The following is a 19496-nucleotide window of genomic DNA, read 5'->3' as shown; positions in this document are numbered from 1 at the left end:
AGTCCTGTTTCCTTGATGGTTGCCTGGGAGGGATCCAGGACCTAGAGGAACTCCCTTGAAATGGGATGGTAAAGGGTGATGAACATGAGCTCTGAGGTCAGTCAGATCTGGGTTCAAATCCTGCTGCTGCTTAAAAGCTAGTAGACCCTGCACACCCTCCAGTTTCCTTAGAGATAAAAAGGCAGGAAATAACATGCAGTTTTGGGGGTTGCCTTGAAAATAAACAAAATGAATGTAAAGCAGGGAGCACGGTGCTTTGCACTTAACATCTACTTAATGTTAACTTTTCTCTTCCTCTGAAAGGAATTCTTAGCCTCACTTTTATAAATCAAGACTGGTCATGGGATTAGAGCAATCTGAAATGGTCCTGAGGATGCCAAAAGTTTCTAGCTCAAGGTAAAAGGGAAAGCTGGGAGTGGGTAAAGAGGCCAAAGAGACAGATTGGATAAAAGGATAGATGCTTCCTTCTTAAGACAACAGTGGTCACGTAGCCTCCAAAGAGAAACTGTCAATCTATGCTGAGAAAGATACTGAAACCAAAGAAATGCAGGTGTCGGGGTCTCTTGAGCCTCGTTCGTGAGATGTCACAAACTATCTGCAAAATCAAATATGGAAGAGGGGACTTTGCCCTTTCCCCTGCTCTATTCTAACCAACTCTTCATAACCCAAGCCCATTCAGAACCCCAGAGAATCAAACTGCATTAGGTGTTATTATAAGCCTGGAATCTTGACAGGAATCTCAAAGGAACCAGCCACAGATCTGCCACTCTGTGCTTCTACCAGCTTCTCCTCCTTCTGCCAGGTCCTATTCTCTGAATGTGAGCACAGGAGGCCAGTGACGACCAGAAGGGCCTGGGCCCCAGGTATCCACAATAATGTGGTCCTTAGAGCTTCTGTATGACAGCCATTCATGTTCACACCCTTGGGCAGATGAGTCCATGAACTAACCCAAAGACAAGTGCTGGGTTGGACTGGCCCACTGTCTTGGCTTCTATCCAAAAGAGGTTATTTTTGAGGCACATCAGGATTATCTAAGCAAGGGAAGCAACGTTGATCAGCATGCCTAGAACTTTAGGGAGCACTGGAATCAGTTGGAGAGCTTGTCAAAATGCAAACTGCGGGCCCAAACCCAGAGTTTCTGTTTTAGTAGGTCTGGAGTAGGGCCTGAGGATTCACATTTCTAAATTCCTAGGTGATGGCTGACACTACTGGTCCAGGGACCAGGCTTTGAAAATACTCGCCTAGAAATCTGCCTCCAGCTAACATTCCCAGTGGCCTCTCTTCACCTCAGGCCTGGTCCTGAAAGATGAACCAGAGGAGGTGGGGATGGAGATTGGTGCTGAGGGGTCTGGGATTATTTTTTGGCTGCAAACCAGGTGGAGAACAAAATCAGAAAAATACTTTTCTGTGTGTCATCAGATGGAGGGCAGCACAGTCATGGGCATCTTTTAGCACGCAAATTTGTGTGCATACAAAGATGGGTACATTCCTCTTTTTATTTTTCTGAGCCAGGATTTGGAGTCCAAGCCTCTTGTTCCCTGGGGTGAGTTTCATCTCTGGAATGCGTTTCCTTTGTAAGCATTTCAAATGTACCAGAGTCAAAGACAAACATGTGAATGTAATCTTAAAAAACTAATTCACACATAGTTCTATAGTATTCTTCTGTCAAATGAAATTAGATGTGCATTACAATGCATTGTGTAGTCTGGTGATATTATTATCTCATTGTATTATAATTATTTGTTACTGTTTTTCTATTCTAGACAGTGAGCTCCTTGAGGACAAGGGACAGTTCTTATTCCCTCCTGTCTCCAAGGGGTTGGTATAATGTTTAACACAAGAATGGTCAACAGATATTTAATAAACCAATATCTGTTCCATGAGGAAGAGGCCTAACACCGTGGACATGTTTATTAAATGTAAAAATGAGAATAAGTCCATTGACCAATTCTCCTTTCTTCCTCAGGCCCTTTTCCGCCCAAATATTTCCAGGCTGGAGTTCAGGAGTTAGTCTGGGGGTATCATTGGCAGGTCTGCAACCTGTGGAGCTCAGAGCACGGAGTGGTACCATTTGGAGAACTGACCATCCCATTAGATTTCTCCCCAAGGATTCCCAGAACACCAGATCATGCTGCAGCCTTAGCCAAGAGCCTTATAAAGTGTGTGTGTGCGTGTGTGTACTTCTGTCACAAATTCAGGGAAGGGAAAAACCTGAAGACTTTGCCTATCTGTCTTCCCCAAGGTGCCGAGCTGGGGAATGGCTGTCCCCCACACTCTCCTCGGAGCTGCAGCCTGTTTTGTGGCCGGGGCTCCCTCATCCTTTCTCTTTTCTTGCTGTTTCAAAGACTACTTCAGCTCCATGTTTTCAGCTTTTATTTTTGGAGGAGTTAGGATGCCAGGGAGGGTCAACAGAGGCAGAGAGCAGGGGAAACAGCTGATTCTTGACCACCAGGAGGTCCTAAGCCACCCTCCCCCAACCTAAGCCTGCACTTGTCACTGAGTCAGTCCTGGGAGGGGGAGGGGGGAGAGGAAGGGAACTTCATTCTTTGGTGGCTTAAAATAAGTCAAAGGCACCGTAAGGTTTGCAAAAGGAGGAAAGAAGTTCCCCTGCCCTGCCCTGCAGTGCTTCCCTGCTGCCAGGTTCTTCTGCTCCTTCCCAGACAACAGCCCTGATGCTTCTCTGCTCTGCCCTCCTCCATCGGCTTCCAGCGGAGGGAGATGGACTCCTGCGTCTTTCTGCTCTCCCATCCCAGCCTTTCTGCCAGCCTGGGTGTCCCACAGCTGACTGGCCTGCAAACAGGACTTCATCTTCAGAACCCACCCCCTCCCCCTCAACTTTAGCATTAACCTTTCTCTCTCTTACAACAAAAGCCAAACTCTTTCAAAGCCAATCTGATTGAAATTCAAANAGCCCCCCCCCAAAATTTCAACCGCTCACCCACCCCAGCAATGCATAAAATAGAGAGACAAAGGGCTCTCCCACCCCCTTCCCCCAAGCACAAGACTCTCCCTTTGTATCATTGTATCATTGAGGCTGGTGGAAAAGGAGAGCAGGCTCTGGGCTCTCCATTGTCTCTGGCCACCCCCACCCCCACTGCCTTCTGCAGCTTGGAGGCCTAACGCTGGGCCCAGTTTAGTTGACCAAACCAAGAGAAGTTGGGGACCCTATGGAGGCTCAAGGCCCACCCTCTGATGAAAGGAAAAAGAGCCAAGAGCAAGTCTAGGCCAAAAGGGGGCCTGGCTCCATGGCTCCCTAGTCACATATCCTGGGCTTGAGAGTGAACCTAGAACAGCAGACCCAAGCTTGCTCCCTTGTTTTTCTGGACACCAGATGGGAATCCTCCCTCCCTCCCTTCCTCTTTAGAGACTTACTCCCTCCCTCTGCTGCAGGAGCAATTAGAATGGTCTGGCAGGCTCTGGAGAGGGGAGGGGGCCCAGGTGGTAGCCAGGAGGCTACTAGAGAATGGAGAAAGGCAGCCTGGGGACACCTCCCTGAGCAGGGTGGCACCAAGGGGGTGGGGGAGGAAAAACCTAAACAATTTTCATTTAATTAATTAATTCAACAAGTATTTATTGAGCATCTATCATATAATCATATGCTCATTGGGGAAATGGCAGTGAACAAAATAAAGTCCCTCCTTACAAAACTTACATTCTAGTGGGAGAGAGACAATTAACAAATTGAATCAATACATAATATTCAGATATAAGTCTATATAGAAAAATAGAGCAAGAAAAAGGGCTAGAGAGTGCCAGGTGGGGGTTATGTTATATGAGGGGAGGGGAGGGGAGGGTATATAATGAAGGCCTCCTGATACAGTCAGAATTCAGCCAGAGACCTACCTGGAGGAAGTGTCTGGGAAAGGAGGATCCCAGCCTCAGGGAACAGCAAGAGCAAAGACCCTAAATTATTGATTAAGGAAGAGAAAGGCTGAAGCAGTGAGATCAAAGGAAGGCTGTAAGCATGAGATTAGAGGGGAACAGGGAGGCCAGATAATGTAGGGTCTCTTAAGCCTTGATAAGGGGTTTGGATTTTACTCTGAATGAGCGGGAAGCCAGAGAGGTCAGATAATTTGATTTATGTTTTAAAAGTTCCCAGGGCAAACATAGAAGTGGGGAGACCTTATCAGGAGACTGTTGCAATTACCTGGGTGAGAGATGATGGTGGCTTGGATAAGGGACTGTGGTAGAAATGGAGAGAAGTGGCCAGATTTTGGATATATCCTGATAGTAGAGCCAACAGGATTTGATGGTTGGTTTAATGGAAGGCATGAGAGGATGGAATCAAGGATGACTTCAGGCTTTGGGGCCTGATCCAAATGAAGACTGAAGTTACCATTTACTGATATGGCAGAGATAAAGGGAATACTTGTTTGGGCCTGCGCAGTTAGAAGCATGAGTTCAGGTCTGGGCTTATAAATCTAAGCTGCCTATTAAACATTCAACTGGAGATGTCCAGTAAGCACTGGGTAGATGGATCTGAAGTTCAGGGGGGAGGTCTGGGCTAGAGATCTACATCTAAGAGTTACCAGCACAACGCTGGTATTAGAGTCATGAGACGAGATGACACTGCCTGGGATGGGAGTGTAGATAGAAAATAGAAGATACTCGTAGGGCAAGTCCAAGGGTACTCCAAAGTTTAGAGATCAGAGAGAGGAGAAGGAAGCAGCAAAAGAGGAGCAAGCAGGAGGTAGGAGAACTAAGGGAAAGCAGTGTCCTAAAAGCCAAGTGAAGAAAGGCTGGGAGCAGGGAATGATAGGTTGAGTGTGTTGTGGATCGAGGACTGGTCATTGGATTTGGCAATAGGAGAAGTCACTAGTGACTCTGACAAAAAGCCACTTCAGAGGAAAGACTGGGGAAAATCTGACTAGACAGGGTTTGAGTGAGAATGAAAGGAGAGGAGGGTGATAACAAGTGTAGACATAAAGGGGAATGCGACCAATGGAAGGGTTCCTTAGGTGGTGGTCAATATTACCACATGTTTATATGTTGACAGGATGATCCATCAGAGAGAGAAAATCTGATGATTGGATGGAGAGGAGACAACTGCTGGGACAGTGAGTGTCCTTAAGTAAGTGAGAGGGACTGGGATCCAGAGCATAAGTGTAGGAAGAGTTCTTCCAGAGAAGCATGACAAGTCACCCACAGCAACAGGAGAGAAAGCTACAAAATGGGTGCAGACACCCATGAGATGTGGTACATGAGATGGTGGGAACAGGCAGAAATTAATGGATGGAACTAGAGGGTATTATGCTAAGAGAAATTAGTCAGTCAGAGAAAGACAAATATCACATGACTTCACTCATATGAGGACTTTAAGATACAAAACAGATGAAGGGAAGGGAAGCAAAAATAATATAAAAACAGGGAGAGGGACAAAATATAAGAAACTCTTAAATATGGAGAACAAACAGAGGGTTACTGGAGGGGTTTTGGGAGGGGGGATGGGTTAAGTGGGTAAGGGGCATTAAGGAATCTACTCCTGAAATCATTGTTGCACTATATCCTAACTAACTTAGATGTAAATTAAAAAAATAAATAAAATTTTTAAAAAAGAAGTTACTTAAAAAAAGAAATTATCTTCTGATTGCTTCATTTTCTCAAATAAATGAGAAGCAAGAAATTAAGCAGAGAGAAGGCAAGAGGTGGACTCAGCTAGGGTTGGAGTTTAGCTAGGAGAGTATAATGACAGAGAGAGGGGTAAGGGGATTGGTTGAAGGTATATACAGGCAATAAAAATAACAGTGGGCCATGAAATCTAAGCTAGGTTAGGAAAGAAGTTAGGGTATGATGTGGTGAGGGACAGTAAAAAGCTGGTAGGACCTGTGAAGTATTGTCCCACTGGGGTTAGAATTGTGGCATTTAAAAGGAGTGAATTAGTGGCATGTGGGAAGGATGCTTAAAATGGACATTACAAAGGGGTACAGTTGCTGGTAGTGACAAGGTTTTAGGGATGAACTTCAGAGTCCCTGATTGAGGTAGGATGGAAGACAAGACTACTGGAAGAAAGAAGGTCTAAGAGCTGAGAGAGCAGAAAATTGGAAATGGTTCTCAAAGTGGGGTCACAGCAGCACCGACAGTACTTGTGAACTTGTTAGAAACAGAAATCTTTGGGCTGTACTCCAGACCTACATGATTAGAAATTTGGAGGGTATGGCCCAGGCCTCCAGCCCTCCTGGATGATTTGATGATGTGAAAGTTTGAGAATTACTGGTATAGGGGATTTTGATGGATTGTGGGAGCTGAGGGGTGGCGGTGAGAGTGGGGTCAGATTAGGGCAGTAGTTCTCAACCATGGTCACACATTAGAATCACCGGGAGAGCTCTAAAAATCCCAGTGTCCAGGCTGTACTTTAGAGTCAATGAAATTATAATGTGTCAGGGATGGGGACCTTAAAGATTATCAGTATTTTATTTTTTATTATTTATGTATTTATGTATGTGTGTATGTATGTATATATTTATTTCTGAGAGACAGAGAGCAGGGGAGGGACAGAGAGGGAGAGAAAGGGAAAGAGAAGGCTCTGCACTGTCAGCATGGAGCCTGATGTGGGGCTCAAACTCACAAACCGTGAGATCATGACCTGTGCCAAAATTGAGTCAGATGCTTAACTTACTGAGCCATCCAGGTGCACCGAGGATATCAGTATTTTAAAAAGTTTGTCTTGTGATTCCAATATGGAGGCAAGGTTGAGAACCACTAGATTATGGGACATATAGAGCCCTAAGGAATGACAGTAGAGATGATAGAGGTGTCCTGGGAACCAGGGGGCTTTTGTAGTGAGTGTAGTAAACAGAAAGCATGATGACATTGGTTCAGGTAGACTCTGGGCTGGTTGTGCTAGCACTGAAGGTGTGACAGCATTATCAGGAGCATGGGGACCTCCAGAATTTCCACTCTATACCTTCCAATGTGTATTTCTCTTCTGGGAACCCAGAAGAAATGTTGGGAGGACAGATCTATAAATGAAATAAATAAGGGATGTTCACTGCCCACCAAATACACTCCATGGTAAATGCTGGCTTTCTTTGGGCATAGCCCAGATCTAAAGAAACAAGCACTGTCTGAGCCAAGTTATGGCAAGGTCTCTGCTGATTCACTAATTCCAACCAGTGAGCTCCCTGGCCAGGCCAACCTTTTTCCCAGCTCGTTCCTGTTCTCATGGAAGCACAAGCAGCTTTTCATGTATCAGGCATCTTGGCTTCCAGGTCCCATCCAGATGCCTTGGGAGTTCAGATAAGAGAAGGAACATTATTAGCTTTGGAGAAAGATGTATCCTAAGAATTTAGGAGGCAACTTTTAACAGAAAGAAGGGGGACATGGAAAGGGGGTGTGTATAATATGTGCTTAATAGAAATAGATAATAAACTCAGGAATGAGGAGAAATATTGAATTTGGGGGAATGGGGAGATTATCATGTACTGGGGGAAAGGGAGTAAGGATGATCATATATTCATGAGATCTGGCCTTTATGCAGGAAGACTTGACTGTAGGAGATTATCTCATATAATAAAACATCACTAAGGCCAAAGGGAAGGATTATCACGTGGTGGTGATGGGGGAATAAGGGATTATCACACATAGGTGGATGAGAGGCAAATTGCCATGCACTGGAGTCTGATGATACCCTGGGGAGGGAGACCTGATGTTCACTCAACATTTTACATTATTCCACACAGGTGTGTTAGGGTCCAAGGGCATAAAGGGCAGGTGATTTTATACAGGAAGAGCTTGGTCTCTAAGCATAGGATAGAATACTGGTGATGATGGGGGGGCGGGGAAGGAATTCTCAAGTATGTATGTGCCCAGAACCACTAAGACACTTGAGAGTGTATCTGGACTGTGGAGAAGGTGGACACAATCAGAAAGGAGGAAACAGACACATGCAATATATCTGTCATAACAGCACTGTTTTAAAGGAACCTCCAGAGGTACTTCAGAAATTCTGAACTCTAAGACTTGGAATTTATTTAAAAAGTGACACTAATATAACTCTTGTTTTGCATCCAGAGAAAGGGCAGAAGTGGCCAGAGGAGAAATTGTCCTGAAGATCCGCCCTCCTTCCTCAGGCCAGGAGAGGTCACTGGCCAGGACTCGTCACCTTTGAAGCAACAGGCAAGTGGGCAGGAGGCAGGTGCACTGTCTTTCTGTTCATCAGGAGTTCGGAGGGGGACACGGGAAAGTGGGGGCCCCTTTTGCAGCTCTCATGCTATAATTCTCCTCCCTAGCAGTTCCTTATTCTCTAGGGCTGGCTACAAACTTATTCAGCATTCCTAAGTGAATATGCTTGATTAAGTTTTAATTTTAGCAACTTACTAGGTGAACAGGGGAGACTGTTTTATTGTTGAGGGGTAGAGGAGGAAGAGCTAGAATAAGAGCTGGGCTCTGGACCATCATCCCACATCACACCAATCTATTACAAAGCAGCACCACATGGCACTAGGGAGGTGACAAAATGCAAGGGTGGAAAGTAGGAGCTCCTCATGTGGCAAGTCACCCTTGTCTACTCCATGGCACACACCTTTCTTCTCTTACACCAGCTCTGCAGCATGGGGTTGGGAGGGGGCACTGATGCATTCATTTATACCTTCTCTTCTTCCCACAGTATCCTTCATCCTGCAGGTTTTTAGCCAAAGCTATTCAGAACAGGTTTTTGCATTTCATTCATTCATTCACTCATTCATTCTCATGCCATTCCATCCCTCTTCCAGTGATATCTCAATTCCTTCCACAGCTTTAGTGACACTAACTCTATCACTTGCCCAGTCCCCTCTTCTGGATTCCATCCTGGCAAAACTGCCCATATCCCCAAAGTTACCAGGATTCCTCACAGGCACCTAAAATTCAACATGTCAAAAGCTGAACTCATATTCTCCCCCTTCACATTAATTTGTCCTTCCATCTCAGTGGATGGTCCTTCTGTTCACCCAGTCACCCAATCTATCCCAGAGTTACTCTTTATTCTCCACTCGATAGCCATACTGTTCTTTCTAAAGTACAAATCTGCTCTGCCGTGTTTCCTAAAACTTAAAACTCTTCAATGGTTTCTCATTGTCTTTTGGATTTGGTCCAAGCTCCTTAACAAGGCTTATAAAAGCCCCACATGCCTTGCTGTTGCCTACCTCTCCAGTGTAATCTTTTGTCACTGTTTCATTTATCTATTCATTCTGTGAACATTTATTGAGTGCTTACTATGTGCCAGACAGTATTCTAACTGCTGGGATACAGCAGGGAACAAAATGGATCTCAGCCATCCTGCAGTGCTGGCTATCCTGATTTACTTTGTGTTCCCCTCTCACCTCTGGGCCAGTATATACAAAGTTTCCTCTGCCTAGAAAGCTCATTGTCTTCCTTCTACCAGAAATCTCCCTACTCCAATTCCCCCTTGCTTAGCTAACTCCTATTCATCACATAGGTTTCTTGTTCTCCAGACTAGGTTAGGTTCCCCTAACTACACGGCTCCAAAGCAACTTGTACCAACCCTACCAAAGCACTCACCATGTTTTATTTTAACTCCTTTTTAAGCTGTTTATGTTGCCATAAGACTATATATCCTTTGAAGGCAATTTCTGACATCATCTTGTATCCTTCATGTCTAACATTGTTGGGCTAATTAAATAGATATTTAATTATCACCTGCTCTGTGCCAAGCATTGTGGGGAATCTGAGAATATTTATCTTGCTGTCCAAACATACTCTTATTTTTAAAAATCATATATATATATATGTATTTTTTTAAAGTAGGCTCCATGCTCAATGGGGGGTTTGAACCTCAACTCTGAGATTAAGAATCACATATTGACTGAGCCAGCCAGGCACCCCCCAAAATAGTCTTCTTTAAAAATATTTTATTTTCTGTTCTTATTAATGATGTTACCCATTGCGCCTAGGCATCCAACTTAGAAACTTTATCATGAATGTATTTCTTCTTGCTTGTCCATAAATCAAAATCTTAGCTAAGTCCAATAGATCCTCTAGCTCTGTAATCTCTCTTTAGTTTATCCCCCTCTATTTTATTCTCTTACTGTTCCAGTTCAAGTCCTCAGATTTCTTGTCTTTAAAAATTTTTTTTAATGTTTTCATTTTTTGAAAAATGTTTATTTATTTTTGAGAGAGAGAGAGAGAGAGAGAGAGAGAGAGAGAGAATGAGTGGGGGAGGGGCAGAGAGAGAAGGGGACAGAGGATCTGAAGTGGGTTCTGTGCTGACAGCAGATAGCCCAATGTAGGGCTCCAACTAGCGAACTTTGAGATCATACCCTGAACCAAAGTTGGATGCTCAACCGACTGAGCCACCTGGGTGTCCCCCTCTTCTTTTAAAAATGTTTATTTTTGAAAGAGCAAGAGAGAAAGAACAAGAGAGAGCACAGCGGGAGTGTGGCAGAGAAGGGGAGACAGAGGATCCAAAGCAGGTTCAGTGCTAATGTCAGAGAGCCTGCTGTAGGGCTCAAACTCAGGAACTGTGAGAAAATGACCTGAGCCGAAGTCAGATGCTTAATGGACTGAGCCATCCAGGCACCCCTCTTGTCTTTTAAAAATACGTCTTTATTAAGGTGTAATTTACATACCAACAACAGACTCATTTAAAGTATAAAATGCAATAATTTGGGTATATTCAGAGAGAGTTGTGCAGCTATCACTACAGTGAATTTTAGAACATTTTCGTCACTCCCCCACAAAAGCCATACCTTAGAGCTATCATCTCAATCTCTTTATGCCCCACAGCTCTACCAACTACTAGTCTACTTCCTGTCTCTACAGGTTTGCCTATTCTGGACCTTTCATATAAATGGAATCAAATAATATATGGCCTTTTGTGTCTAGTTTCTTTTACTTAGCATGATGTATTTAAGGTTCATCCATGTTATAGCATGTATCAGTAATTCATCCCTGTTTTTTTCCACCTTACTGAAACATAATTGACATATAACATTGCATAAATTTAAGGTGCACATTGTGTTAATCTGACACACACATATTACAAAATAATTACCACAGTAGGGTTAGTTAACATTTCCATCATCTCACATAATTACCATTTCTTTTTCTGTGGTAAGAACACTTAAGACTTACTCCCTTAGTAACTTTCAAGCATATAATAGAGTATTGTTAACTATAATCACCATGCTGTACATTAGATCCCCAGAATTTATTCATCTTTTTAAAAAAATGTTTATTTTTGAGAAAGAGAGAGAGAGAGAGGCAGAGAGAAGGGTGACAAAGGATCTGAAGCAGGTTTTGCGCTGTCAGCAAGGAGCCTGATTAGGGGCTTGAACTCGTGAACTGCGAGATCATTGCCTGAGCTGAAGCCAGAAACTTAACCAACTGAGACACCCAGGCACCCCAAATTCATCTTATAACTAGATGCTTGTACTCTTTGACCAACATCTCTCCATTTCCCCCACCTACCAGCCCCTGGAAACCACCATTCTACTGTCTTCTTTCTACGAGTTTGGCTTATTCATTTATTTTTTATTTTTATTTCAATTTTTTAAGTCACCTCTGCCCACAACGTGGGGCTTGAACTCATGATCCCAAGATCAAGAGTCATATGCTCTACTGACTGAATAGCCAGGCGCCCCTGAGTTTGGCTATTTTAGATTCCACATATAAGGGATACCATACAGTATTTATCTTTCTCTGACTTATTTCACTTAGCCTAATGCTCTCAAGGTCCATCCATGTTATTGCAAATGACAGGATTTCCTTCTTTTTTTATGATTGAATACTATTACATTGTATATGTATTCAGCACATTTTGTTTATACATTCATCTGTTGATGGACAGGTTGTCTCTAGTCTTGGCTATTGTGAATAATGCTGTGATAAACATGAGAGTGCAGATATCTCTTTGAGATCCTGATTTCGTTTCCTTTGGCTATATACCCCAAGGTGGAATTGCTGGATCATATGGCAGTTTTATTTTTAATTTTTTGAGGAACCTCCAAACTGTTTTCCTTAGTAGCTGTACCAATTTACACTCTCACCAACAGTGCCCAAGGGTTCCTTTTTTTCTACATCCTCACCAGCACTTACTTATCTTTTGTCTTTTTGATGATAGTCATTCTAATAGGTATGAGATGATATCTCATTGTGGTTTTAATCTGCATTTCCCTGATGATTAGTGATGATGTTGAGCACATTTCATGTACTTATTGGACATCTGTATGTTTTTTTGGAAAAATGTTCAGATCCTCTGCTCAATTAAAAAAAAATTTTTTTTAATGTTTTATTTATTTCTAGGAGAGAGAGAGAGAGAGAGAGACAGCGTGAGCAGGGGAGGGTCAGAGAGAAAGGGAGACACAGACTGAAACAGGCTCCAGGCTCTAAGCTGGCAGTCAGCACAGAGCCCAACGCGGGCCTGAACCCACGAACCGCGAGATCATGACCTAAGCGAAAGTCGGACGCTCAACTGACTAAGCCACCCAGGTGCCCCTAAAAAATTTTTTTTTAATGTTTATTTATTCTTGAGAGAGAGAGAAAGAGACAGAGTGTGAACGGGGGAAGGGGAGAGAGAGAGAGAGGGGAGACAGAATTTGAAGCAGGCTCCAGGCTTCAGGCTCCAAGCTGTCAGCACAGAGCTGGATAGGGGCTTGGACCCACGAGCAGCAAGATCATGACCTCGACCAAAGTCAGATCTTAACCTACTGAGCTACTCAGGCACCACTCCTCTGCTCAATTTTTAATCAGACTTTTTTTGGGCTATTGAGTTGTAGTTCTTTATATATTTTGGATGTTAACCCCTTAACAATATATTATTTGCAAGTATCTTCTCCCACTCAGTATGTTGTCTTTTCAATTTGTTGATTGTTTCTTTTGCTGTGCAATAACTTTTTAGTTTGATGTAGTCGTGCTTACTTATTTTTGCTTTTGTTGCTTGTGCTTCTGGTGTCATACCTAAAAAGTTGTTGTCAAGACCAGTGTCAAGCAACTTTTTCTTTTTCAAAGTTTATTATTTTGAGAGAGACAGAGACAGCACAAGTGGAGGGAGGGGCAGAAAGCGAGGGAGAGAGAGAGAATCCCAAGTGTGCTACCAGTGCAGAGCCCAATATGGGTAGTCACAAGAACATTATCTGAGTCAAAACCAAAAGTCAGATGCTTTAACAGACTGAGCCACCTAGGTGCCTCCCGAGGAGTTTTACTCTGTTTTCTCCCAGGAGTTTTATGGTTTCAGATCTTACATTAAAGTCTTTAATCCATTTATAGTTAAAATTTGTTAGTGGTGTAAGATAGGGGTCCAATTTCATTTTTTTGCATGTGATTCTCCAGTTTTCCCACCACCGTTTTTTTTATAGCAGTACATTTAAAATATTTTTTTAAACATTTATTTATTTTTGAGACAGAGAGAGACAGAGAATGAGCTGGGGAGGGGCAGAGACAGAGGGAGACACAGAATCTGGAACAGGCTCCAGGCTCTGAGCTGTCAGCACAGAGCCTGACGTGGGGCTCGAAACCCTCGGACCACCAGCGAGATCATGACCTGAGCCGAAGTGGGCCACTTAACCGACAGAGCCACCCAGGCACCCCTCCCAACACCGTTTTTTAAAAGAGACTTCTCCATTGAGGATTCCGAGCTCCCTTGTCAAATATTAGTTGACTGTATATATGAGGGTTTATTTCTGGGCTCTCAGTTCTGTTTCATTGCTCTGTGTGTCTACATTCATGCCAGTACCATACAGTTTTGATTACTAAAAGCTTTGTAGATAGTTTGAAATCAAGAAGTGTGATGCCTCCAGCTCTGTCTTTCTGAAGATTGCTTTGACTATTCAGTGTCTTTTGTAGTTTCATAAAAATTTTAGGGTTATTTGTTCTACTTCTCTGAAAAATGTCATTGGAATTTTGATGGGGATTGCACTGAATGTATAGGTGGCTTTGTGTAGTATGGAGATTCTAACAATATTAATTCTTATGATCCATGAACATGGGGGTATCTTTCTATTTATTTGTGGATTCAATTTCTTTCATCAAAGTCTTAGAATTTTCAGCGTATAGTTCTTTCACCATCTTGGTTAAAATTATTCTTAAGTATTTTATTGTTTTTGATGTTATTGTAAATGGAATTGTTTTCTTTATTTCTTTTTCATATATTTCATTGTGAGTGTATAGAAATGCAGATAATTCTGTATGTTGATTTTGTGTCTTGTAACCTTCCTGAATTTTTTTATTTGTTCTAACAGTTTTTTTGGTGGAGTCTTCCGGATTTTCTCTAAGATCATATCATCTGCAAACAGCCAACTTTATTTCTTATTTTCTGAGTTGGATGCCTTTTATTTCTTTTTCTTGCCTGAATGTTCTAGCTAAGACTTTCAGTATGATGTTGAGTAGAGTGGTGAGGGTGGACGTCCTGTCTCATTCCTGACTTCAGAGCAGCTTTGAATCTTTCACCACTGAGTAGGGTGTGAGCTGTGAGCTTGTCATATGGCCTTTATTATGTTGAGGTATATTTGTTTTACTCAATTTGTTGACTATTTTTATCATTAAAGAATACTGTATGTTGTCAAATGCTTTTTCTGAATCAATTGAGATGATTATATGACTTTTATATTTTATTCTATTAATATAGTATATCAGATTTATTGATTTGCATATGTTGAACCATCCTTATATCCCAGGGATAAATTCCACTTGATCATGGTGTATGATCCTCTTTTTCAATGTGCTGTTGAATTCAGTTTGCTAATATTTTGTAGAGAATTTTTGCGTCTATATTCATCAAAGATACGGGCCTATAGTTTTCTTTTCTTATAGTTTCCTTATCTGGCTTTTGGCATCAAGGTAGTTCTGACCTTGTGAAATGAGTTTGAGAGTGTTTCCTCCTCTTCAATTTTTTGGCAGAGTTTGAGAAAGACTGGTATTAATGCTTCTTTAAATGTTTGGTACTTCATGTACCAGCCATATTTTGGCTGAATACTATTTCATTGCATGGATAAATCACATTTTGTTTATCCATTCATCACTTGATGAATATTTGGGTTGTTTCCATCTTTTGGTTACTATGAATAATGCTTTTGTGAACATTTGTGTACACATTTTTGTGTGGACATATGTTTTCAGTTCTTTGGGGTATATACCTAAGAGAATTGCTGGGTCAAATAGTAACTCTATGTTTAACTGTTTGGGAAAGGCTGTGTTCCAAACTGCCAGACTGTTTTCCAAAGTGGTTGCACCGTTTTACATTCCCCTGCATGGGGGCCATGCTAATCTTTCTGTATTGTTCCAATTTTAGTGTATGTGCTGCCAAAATTAGCACAGTTTACATTCCCAATAGGAGTTTATAAATTTTCTAATTCTCCACATCCTCACCAACACTTGTTATCCAACTTTTTGATAGCCACTGTACTGGATGGGATGTGAAGTAGAATCTCACTGTGGTTTTGATTTGCATTTCCCTGATAACTAATGTTACTGAGCATTTTTTCATGTCTTTACTGAGTTTTCATATATCTTTAGAGAAGTAGTTATTCAAATCCTTTGTCCATTTTAATATTGGGTTATTATTTTTATTATTGAGTTTACTTCTTTCTTTCCAATCTGGATGCCTTTTATTTCATTTTCTTGCCCAGTTGCTCTGGCTAGACTCTTGAGTACAATGTTGAACATAAGTAGTGAGACTAGACTTCTTGTCTTGTTCTTGACAGTCCCAATCTCTCATCATTGAGGAAATTCCCTTCTTTTCCTAATTTGTTGAGTGTTTTTATCATGAAGTGCTGCTGGACTTGTCAAATACTTTTTTTTTCTTTGCATCTATTGAGATCATCGTATGGCTTTTGTCCTCTATTCTATTAATATGGTGTATTACACTGATTTATTTAAAATGTTAAATCAACTTTGCATTCCTGTTTGATTATGGTGCATAATCCTTTTTAGATGTTGCTGGATTTTGCTTGCTATAATTTATTGGGGATTTTTGCACATATGTTCATTCATAAGGGATCTGTAGTTTTATTTTCTTGTGGCACATTTGCCTGGTTTTGGTATTACAGTAATATTATCTTCACAGAATGACTTGGAATGGGTTCCCTCCTCTTCTGTTTTGGAAGAGTTTGTGAAGGATTGGTATTAATTGTTCTTTAAGTTTGGTAGAATTCACCAGTCAAGCCATCTGGATTTGGGCTTTTCCTTGTGGGAGGTTTTAATATTACTACTTCAATTTCTTTACTTGTTATAAGTCTACTCAGAATTTCTTTCTTTTTGAGTCACTTTTGGTAGTTTGCACTTTTCTAGAAATCTGTCCATTTTATCTAAATCATCTATCTTTTTTGTTATACAGTTATTTACTATATTCCCTTATTAAGATTTTTTATTTCTGCAAGGTTGGTAGGGATGTCTCTCTTTCATTCCTAGATTTTGGTAATTCGAATATTCTCTCTTTTTTTCTTATTCAGTCTAGTTTGTTCATTTGTTGGTCTTTCCAAAGAACCAATTCTTGGTTTTGTTGATTTTCTCCTTTGTTTTTTATTCCATATTTCATTTATTTTCTTCTCTAACCTTTATTATTTCCTTCCTTCTGTTTCCTTTGGGTTTAGTTTGCTTTCCTTTTTCTAGTTTCTTAAGTTGAAAGTTTAGGATATCGATCTGAGATAATTCTTCTTTTTAAAATAGAAGTGTTTAAAGCTATAAATTTCCCTCTGAGCACTGCTTTAGCAGCATCTCTTCAGTGTTGGGTTTGCTGTGTTATCATTTTCATTAATCTCAAATTCTAATTTCTGTTTTGATTTATTCTGTGATACCTCATTATTTATCTTTAACTGTCCCTAGGAAACATATCCAGTATCTCCCTTTCTAGTTGATGCTACATTTTGTTGCCCAACTAGTCTTATGAAGAACAGCTTAGTTTAATAAACATTTGTTGAGTACCTACTATGTTCAAGATCGGGTTTGGGAATATAAAAGTGTTTAAGACAGCTCCTGCACCGAAGTAATTCACAGTACAGTGGGAGAAATGACCCTGAAACAGATAGCTATAGGTTGATAAATTCAATGACAGACTTATGTTTAAAGTACAAAAGAATATAGAAAAGGTAGTAATTAGCTCTTTTTAGCAAAAGTCTTACAATAGAAGTAATTACTGAGCAGGTTTTTTAAGGACAAATAGTAACTCATTAGTTAGGCAAAATTATGAAAGACCTTTTCTTAGGCCATAGAAACAGTAAGTGTAGACTTAGAGTTTCACAACTCTAAATATGGTATTCAAGACCATCCTTTCCCCCATCCTCAGTCTATGAGATTCTAGTGAAGCACATTCTACCCCTCACTCCAGGATGATGGATATGAACCAGGCATAAGACAATCAGAGCATTATGTTGCCCTGGCCAAGATGATTGGTTCAAGATGGCACAAGTCAAAGCTAAAAGGAGGCACTGGGACTTCAACTGGGATTTTGAGAAAAAAGATCTACTTTTCCATGCTGGAAAATGCCTAATGAACAGCTAAAAACCCAACTCATGTAGTTGAAACTAGGGAGATGGATGAGAGTCAAGGGGGAGTGCCTGGCATATGACTCAAAAAATATTCATTGAACAAATGAAAGAATGAACAATGTGTAGAACAGAATCCTGAGGAGTATCAGGAATCCCAGCTGAAAGCCATCTCATCTTCCTCTGAATTCTCACAGCTTCTCAGAATTGTTCTTATGGTTTACCACCTTTGGTTTCATAGTATAGTTATCTATAAATCTGCATTATCTGTTCTCTTCGTATCTGTTTTTCTGATCCTAACTACTTAAGATATCTATCTATCATCTATCTATATGATTTTATATTATTAATCCATTGACTACCCCTTCAGCATCAACTTTTATCACTTCAGCAATATTTTAAAACTTTAAAGAGCCATGCACACTTGTTTCTGTCCTCATATTCTAACCCCTTTTCCAGAATACTTCAACTCAATTCAACAAGCACTTTTTGAGAACTCCCAAATGCCCATATTAGTGGAGGTTAATATCAACTTAAGAGGGATCATCAACACTTTTAAATGAAATACAATAGAGTAAGACAAAATTGTAGAGTGCATCACATAAAGTATAGTACTAAGTGAAATTTTTGTTTCGGTTGGTGAGTGTGAGTATTGAGTTGCACAGTAAAACATTTTTTTAATGTAAGTCATAGTGTAAAAAGTTTGAAGGCCACTATTCTAAGAAATCCATATTACAAGGTGAGCAGGTCTTTAGTTTATTACTCAAACAACTAAGAATGCCCATGAACTTCTCTCTATATATCTCTAGCCAAAATTTTGAGATTTTGTCCTCAAGCCCAAACTCTGAAGAAGGATCAGAAATCAGGTTAAAGTCCTTAATACTGTTGCAGCAACAACATTAAAAAGCAAAACAAAACAAAACTATCCTTTCAGATCTAACATACAACCTGGCTCATAGCAGTTCACTGTTGTTAGTTGTGCTACTACTTATAATAATAGTTAACACTTATTTGGCCCTTGGTGTTTGCCAGGCATTATTCAAAGCTCTTTACATGTATTATCATGTTTATTCCTTATAATAACCCTAGAGATAGGTAGTCATTGCCAATTTCATTTTATAGATTGGGAAGATTGAGGCACAGATATTTTGACTCAACTTTCAAGGCCACACAGCTAGGAAGTGGTGGAGCTAAGGTCCAGACCCATGTAGTCTAGCGTTCCAGCCCATGCTGTTAACCATAAGATCTATGACTTCTCAAGTGGGTTTCACTGTTGGACAGACACATGCATGTCTCAAGGAACAACGCTTCTGGATGGGCTTCAGTAGCTATTTCCTGAAGAATATTTTCTACACTGTAGCTCCTACCTTTCCTAACCATCCATTTTGATAAAGAATAGCCTAATTTATTTGGCTCTGGGTCTGAAGTTCAATGTTAATCTGCAGGCTGGTTTAGACTCTCACTAGTTCCGTTGGACAGAGTGAAAAGGAGGAAAATGAGGCCAAAAATGCATTTCCATTTTTAAAGTTATTTTTAAAAAGCAAGATGATGGGGGAAGACAGCATATATCTGTCTCTTGAAAGGAATGAGCCTCTGTCTCTTGCCCGTGGTTTTCTCTGACTTTGAAGCTCTGCTTCCTGCGGGAGCCTCCGAGCTCTCTCTGCTCTGGGTGCTCTCACAGCCCACGTGCTCCTGTTGAAGGTGATGAGGACAAAATTGGGCCAGGTCGCCAAAAAGACCCCTATCCTTTGTTCTCAGTGAATGCTCTCTCTTTCTGAAAATCCTCAGCTTTATCTAAGAAAGGGAAAGGGCAGACCCTATTTCATTAGAAGAAAGGAAGAGGGTCTGGGAGACTGTCCCCAAGTATTCAGTGAGTTGCTAAATAACAGGGAGAAGAGTCAGAGAAAGGACAAAAAAATAAAAAAAATAAAAAAAAATAAAAAAATAAAATGACACAGCACAGCTCTGAGTCTCTCTCCTATCAGGTTTTACAGAGGGGCAATAGATTTTCTTCATTGCCAGTCCTGACTTATCACAGCCTTGTTTTTAATGAGGTATAATAAGGGGAACATTTTGTAACAA

At 41.0% G+C, this 19496-nt stretch overlaps 1 protein-coding gene across 1 annotated transcript in view; it reads right to left on the bottom strand.

Annotated features, from left to right (window-relative positions):
• The window catches only part of RNF220 (ring finger protein 220), a 224773-nt gene that overhangs the window by 133394 nt on the left and 71883 nt on the right, over positions 1-19496 (bottom strand). The gene's annotated exons all lie outside the window — the stretch shown is intronic.

Source organism: Crocuta crocuta, unplaced genomic scaffold (assembly GCF_008692635.1).
Source record: "Crocuta crocuta isolate KB4526 unplaced genomic scaffold, BGI_CrCroc_1.0 scaffold367, whole genome shotgun sequence".
Classification (NCBI taxonomy): Eukaryota; Metazoa; Chordata; class Mammalia; order Carnivora; family Hyaenidae; genus Crocuta; species Crocuta crocuta.
This window is presented reverse-complemented; position numbering and strand designations above follow the sequence as displayed.